Raw genomic sequence first — 6,980 nt, 5'->3', positions numbered from 1 at the left:
TCTCGAGAGTAATTTTCGACACATTGGCATCTGGAGGGAACGTGGAATACGATTTCAGGACCCAAACACTATGGAAAGAGACCAATATCGACTAGGATCCCTAATGTTGTGGGCAGGGATTATGTTGACCACATGAACACCTCTTCATGAAACTGTATGGGTGAATTGGCAAGGTATCGATAACTGCTGCAAGTATCATGATGACATCTTCAGACCTCATGTATGGTTGCGAGGTGATGGACGATAATGATCGACTTCATAGAGCAAGAGTGGTTCATGTTTTCTTGGAAATGGAAGATATTGCACCATGGTGTGGTCTGCTCAGTCTCACGAATTGAATCCTATAGAGCATGTGTTGGGTGCATAGGAAGACGGGTTGCATCACTTCACCATCCACCAACCATTCTCCGGAGATGGGTAATTTGATGGTAAGGACATCTGAGGGGAGTCCATGAGCCAATTTTTCGCAATTTTTCTACCACCATTGATCCTTGCTCCTTCCAACTGCATAATACAGAGAAGTTTCTTTATCCCTAGCCAGATACAAGTCCCACATACTGTTTCTGTATTATTGCTTCACTCACGGACCAACGCCCCCCCCCCCCAAATAGCCTCACCATCAAATTACCCATCTACGGTCCATCTACAAGCTCAGCTGCAACCACTGTGCTGCATTCAATGTGGGCATGACAAAAAACAAGCAGTCTGTCTACATGAATGGCCACTGTAAACTGCAGCCAAGAAACAAGTGGACCATCCTGCTGCTGAGCACGCTGCCCAACATGACATCCTTAATTTGGATGACTACTTCACAGTCTGTACCATATGGATCCTTCCCACCAACAAACGCTTTTATGAATTGCGCAGTTGGGAACTTTCTCTGCAATATATCCTAAGTTCCTGTAAACTTCCTGGCCTCAACCTTCGTTAGCCATTGTCCTCACCCGCCCTTCCCTTCCCTGTTCCCATTCCAGCACTACACAGCTCTCATGCCTTCATCACACTCAGTCTTTTCACTTCTCTCCTTTTCCATTATGCCCCCACCCTCTTCTCCACTGCACATAGCGTCTAACCTCTCTACTGCAAAATAGCTGCCCTACCCTCTCTCCACCTCATCACTTTACACTCCCCATCAGCACTTCACTGTCTGCCACTCCTACCCTACTATCCCTCCTCCTCCCAGCCCCACCCTCCTGTTGCTGCTCTCACAGTGTGGCTTCAGTTGCCTGAGACTACTAACATGTGTGTGTGAATTGCGTTGTGTGTGTGTGTGTGTGTTTGTGTGTGTGATCTATTTTTGTTGAAGTCCTTACTGGCTGAAAGCTTTACTTGTGACAGTCTTTTTGATGTGCCAGTCTGCCACTCAGCATCTCCATTACATGGTGTGAAATAAAATGTTACTTTCCACCTTTAATTGTTTATATGGTTCACAAGTTGGGTTCTGATTTAAAGTTAGTTATAAGTTACAAAATTCTGGGTCTATAACGCACTTGCAATACCACTCACTCATATCTCCTTTGTATCATTCACTTATTGTTGAAACAGACATGGCCCCAACCCACAAGAGAACACATCTATAGGAAGGCAAAAAAACATTCTCCATGTTGCGGTGACACAGGATTTCTGCATTTTACAATGCTTGTCTCATTCTCTCAGATTCTTCTTTGCACTCTACCAACCAAACCCACAGTGTGTTTTTTCACAACAGGTTTAGTAGTGCATCACCATTCATTACTTGATCTGGAATAAATCGCTGGAAAAATGAAACTAAACCAATGAATGCTTTCCACTGATTTTTAGTACAAGGCTGGAGAAATTTCTGTATTGCAATCATTTTTTTAGGATCAGTGAGTGACCGAAGAATTTTATTCTCTCCTGCCGAACTTGGATTTCTCGAAGTTGGCAGTGATGCCAGTTTCAGCAAATGTTTTCAACACTCTTGTTAATATGTGCATGTGTTCTCCCCAAGTGGGTGTGGCTGTTAAAGGATTGTTCACATACAATATCACTTTATCTAAAAGCTCTGGACACAATACTGAGTCTAATGGAGTTATAAATACCACTGTGCTAATGTTCAACCCAAACGACAACAATCTGAATTGATAGCTCCTCCTAATAAAAATGAAAGCAGTATATTTCCATGAACTTTCTGATAATGGGATCTGCCAGTACTGATGACCAGTGGTCCCGTGAGCTTAAATATTTAAAACTGAAGAATTTTTGTGTCTTCTCTTCCAGATTTTGCAGTACAATGCCAACCGGGACTATGATTTTGTTAATGTCACAAGTGTCTAGAACCACCCTAATTTTGCATCCTGCCTTATCTGCAGCGACTAGAAGACTGATATATGGTAACACTGATGGTTCAATTAGTTTCCATTGAGTCATTTTTCTAGTCTCTTTTGTAAATTCTTTCTTTTTTGACCATGGGACAGAGTAAGCAGCATAGCTGAAGGTTTTGTGAGGTGCCGTCTCTGTTTGGTATGTGTAGCCTTTGATTATCCTGGGTTGCTCAGTGAATACACGTACATAATTGGTTAGTAATTGATTGAGACCGTTCTGTTGCTCTGTGGTTTAATATCCAGATTCCTTCACTTTGGAGCTAATCAGTTGTAGCTTGCACATAATTCCTGTTCTGTGTCTGAGTAATAATATTTGTGCTCAGATATTTCATTTGTGATATGCAATTCCTTCAGTCATTCATAGTGTACTTGAATCCTCTGGCAATATTTCTATGGATTTCTTTTGCCTGAACAATTTCCAGGCCTCTCTCCTACTCCTATTCTCAATGCCTAAGTCCACAGTTGAGAGGTCAACCGTTGTTCCTCTGCTGCAAAAACTCGCAGCAAAGTATGTAGGCTACCACAAGACCCTGTATCACAAAAAAGATATGTAATCACTTCAGCTCTTATTTTAATCTCTGTCTGTACTGGGTGCTTTACAAGTTATGACTGGGTGCCAATAGCACTGGTCATTTTGCAGTTGCTAACTGGAAATGTCGATATTTAGTTACCTTGACTCGTCTTTTTAAAAATTGCATATACATAACATTCACTGCGGCTCTGGAGTCAATAATTAAATTTGCAGGTACCTGCCTCTAGCAATGCTTGTATCAGTTCAATGTTAGGTTGATTGCACTTATGGTGTTCGGTCAACAAGTCTTATTCTATTCCAACACACTGGTTGTAGTGCAACATACTATTTTCGTTTCCTGCATAACTGCTGGCCCTGTCACTTCATCTCATGGCCAACAATAGAGAGCAAATTCCAGCCATGTCTAGTTTGTTTCATTCGAGGGTCCCAGATGGTTGTCATTCATTATCTCTGTGATGTGTACATTATGATTTAGATTATACCATGGGGCGGATTGTTTTGTTCCTGTTGTGCAGAATTATTGGGTTGGGTTGTTTGGAGGAAGAGAACAAACATCGAGGTCATCAGTCTCATTGGATTAGGGAAGGACGGGGAAGGAAGTCGGCCATGCCATTTCAGAGGAACCATACCGGCATTTGCCTGGAGCGATTTAGGGAAATCTCGGAAAACCTAAATCACGATGGCTGGATGCGGGATTGAACCGTTGTCCTCCCGAATGCGAGTCCAGTGCTCGGTGCAGAATTGTTGCTTTGATTTCTTGTAATATTCTGGTTGTTTAGCGATGGTATTTGATTTTGCTCCACCGATGTGGGTATCCTCCTTGTCGTTGATTACGTGTTTTCGTTTGGAATAGCTATTATAATTAGCCTTATATCAGTCATCATGCCTACACTTCCTGTTGTACTGGGATTGGCAATTCCATTCGGTGGCCTGTTATTGTTACGATTGTAACCATTACGTCTACCGTTACTGTTATTATTACAGTTTGGTGAATTATGCCTGTTTTCATGTTTGGACTGTAATTCACGACTATTTTCATGACCAGAGTTTAGTTTTAAATCCTTGCATATTAAATCGATGAAGTCTAACATTGATTCTTCCCACATCCCAGAGACTCCTCTTCAAGGGATAAATGTAATGTAATGTAACATAAATTGTTCAATTTCATGTTCTGGTACATTAAGTAATTTTTCCATCGTGTTATTTGGTAGTCATGTCTTCAGAAACTGAATTACGTGTCTTTCGACATAGGATCATCACAATACTGGTCAGCTTATCTGCTTTTCTGAAAGTGAAACAACTTAATTTAAATCGTTGCAGATTGTGTGCCTTTGCACAGTTAGTTTGAATTCATGTTTGCCACACATTGGCGGCGGCGGCAGCTCGTCAGCGACGAAGCGCGAACAGTGAAAAACGCTAAATACAGAAAAATCTTAATGAATTTGACATGAAAGAGTACTCACTGTACTTAAGTAATTCCAACAAATACTTTACTATCATGTATTGAAATAGTTAACAGATTTACATACACCTGATTACTCACGCAGATACAGTTCGACCTTTCATATCAAAAGGAAACAGAAGACTGAGCGAAATCCCTAATGGCGCTCTTTTAATAACAAAAAATTAACATGACCTCAGAAATTATTGTAATGTAACTCCAAGATACATCTTTTTTAACATTTAGTTATTCTTTGATGATTACATTAACCACAAAAAATAATTTTTGATAAATAAAATACATATTACATTTTCAACACACAATGAAAGGAAGCAACAAAAAATTTATATCGTTGTTTCTCACAAATATTTATCTCTTTATTTCTGTGTATGTGCCGCCTTTAGAGCGTGTGGTTAGGCAGGAACCTAAGAGAACAGCTTAAACTGCTGCGAGTGAACTGAGGAGCAATAATATTCGTATTCATCCTTGTCACAATGTGGATAGTCGATTATGCGATCGTCGATATTGCTTGTAACGTTAAAAAGACGTGTTATTTGAGGGAATTTTTGTGAAAAGAGCATTATCACTTTGTAGCTTCACCTTTTCTGCCACTAGGCCACTGAGCTGCTGCTACACCTTGTAACACGCCTGGGAGGAAAGGGGGTAGATATACAGTACTAATAAAAGCTACCCATTAGCACTCGAGACCTTACAATGCTCCCTAGACACAGGAACAGGGCTGGATATTTAACGACCATGTGGCTAAACCGATGTACCTGGCTCTTCCCACGGCGATTGATTTGCTGCTCTCTGCACTGCCTGCTATGATGTGTCCTGTAATAACTATTGTTTACCAGGGAGAGTAGCCACTCCCCCCAACAATACCAAGTTGATCTGGTAGAATTCGTTGTATTCTGTTAAAGACTTGCACAGGGTGGGGCTGCACTGTTCACAACATTATTCCACAATGGACATGATCAGTATTTGTACTCCAAGTACGTGTCCATTGTGCCGTATAAGGTTGTTGTCTAAATGATGGCATCCAGTGCAAAAACATAGTGCATAGAACACAAAATAATTACCGTTCAGGGGCTGTTTTATCAGTCGACGATTGGCACAGATCTTCCAACAGTACTAAACAATTCAGTGGCTTATAGCACGAGAGTGCGCGTGACCGGAGCGCGACGCGGATTATCCATAAGATGTCGGGTACGATATACGAACGAGAAAGTAGCTGCGCTCGTGACATTCAGCCAGTCAAAACGATATGTATTTCTTTCACTTAGAACTTGCAGTTAGGATCATACCAGTCCACATTTTTTTTCCGTAACAGTCGCGATTTGGTTGAATGTTCTCCCGACACGACAAACGAAACCAAGAAACTTCACCTTCTGGATAAACATTGATAATGCGTCGTGACACTGAAATTAAATGCAAAACTTGTGTGACAAACATTTTCAATTGCTTCACCATCACTTGTAAGATACGTGCTGCAGCCACAGCATCAACACAGCACTCCGCCGACGCTCAACGAAAGCTGCGCCACAACTTCCCACTGTTGCTCTGCACTAGGTAGAGAAGTGACTATCTGTATCAATGATACAGTTCTATGCTTACTGCCTGACTTGTACACCTTAGGTGTGTCATGTCATAAGGGCTTTATACATTGATAATTTTTCCTTGAAGCATTTTTACTTTGACACTCATACTTGTTACAGTTGCCTACTCACACACAAGTGCTTCTCATACGTGCAGCTTGTAAGGAAGCAGCCTACTCACGTCGTATAAAATTCACATCAGTCTTTCCATTGTGTGCCAGCCTAGTCCGCTGTAACTAGCTCTGACGTTATAAATGTTGCGCAATACTTTAAAAATCAAGTAAATAACCTGAAACGGTTCTACCATGTCAGAAGTAATACTAAATCAATATGTGTTGAATATCAGTTCAATAACTTTAACCATTTTCGAAATTTGGATGTTTTTCTGTAAAAATCATTGGCGCAACAGAAAAAAGCTAGAAACTTAAAAATTTATATTTGGATTCCTTTTGCATAATAATTTAGTAGAAACAGTATTCTGGATCTCATAAATTAAAATTTTAGTTGAAATTCGTGATTTTTTGGTTTTTGTCTCAGAAATTAAGGAAGCAAGATAGATTAAGTAGGCGAATAAATAAGGCTAGGACGTTTAAATTTAAGTAGAAGGGAGATACGCTATAATCATAAAGATGTGAGAAGTTTCAATTGAATAACTATAAGACTATAGCAATAGCGTATATCCAAAGGGCAAGTTCAGAGCTCGTCTACTGCGTGTACTGTAATTAAATTAATTCTTTCCCCCAAAATATTTGACTTAGACACGTCAGACTTTTATTATGATTACTTACCTGTGTTCTGAATGCACATTTAAATTGAGAGCTTCATCGGCCATCAGCAAAGGAAGCGATGATTTATTCAATAAATTAAAGTGGTGCATTACTAGCCCAGCGGCTAGTCGGGAGAGAAATTTTGATCAGGCGTTCCCCTACCCGTCCGCACCGCGGCTTTATATATAAGAAGGCTGCGCGAGAGATAGATAGGCCCCAGTTCTCTCCAGACGCTGAATAGCACACCACCTGTGCCGGGAGTCGCGTCGCGTCGGTATCATTGCTATAAACAGCTTCGGA

Source organism: Schistocerca cancellata, chromosome 7 (assembly GCF_023864275.1).
Source record: "Schistocerca cancellata isolate TAMUIC-IGC-003103 chromosome 7, iqSchCanc2.1, whole genome shotgun sequence".
In the NCBI taxonomy this organism is placed as follows: Eukaryota; Metazoa; Arthropoda; class Insecta; order Orthoptera; family Acrididae; genus Schistocerca; species Schistocerca cancellata.
This window is presented reverse-complemented; position numbering follows the sequence as displayed.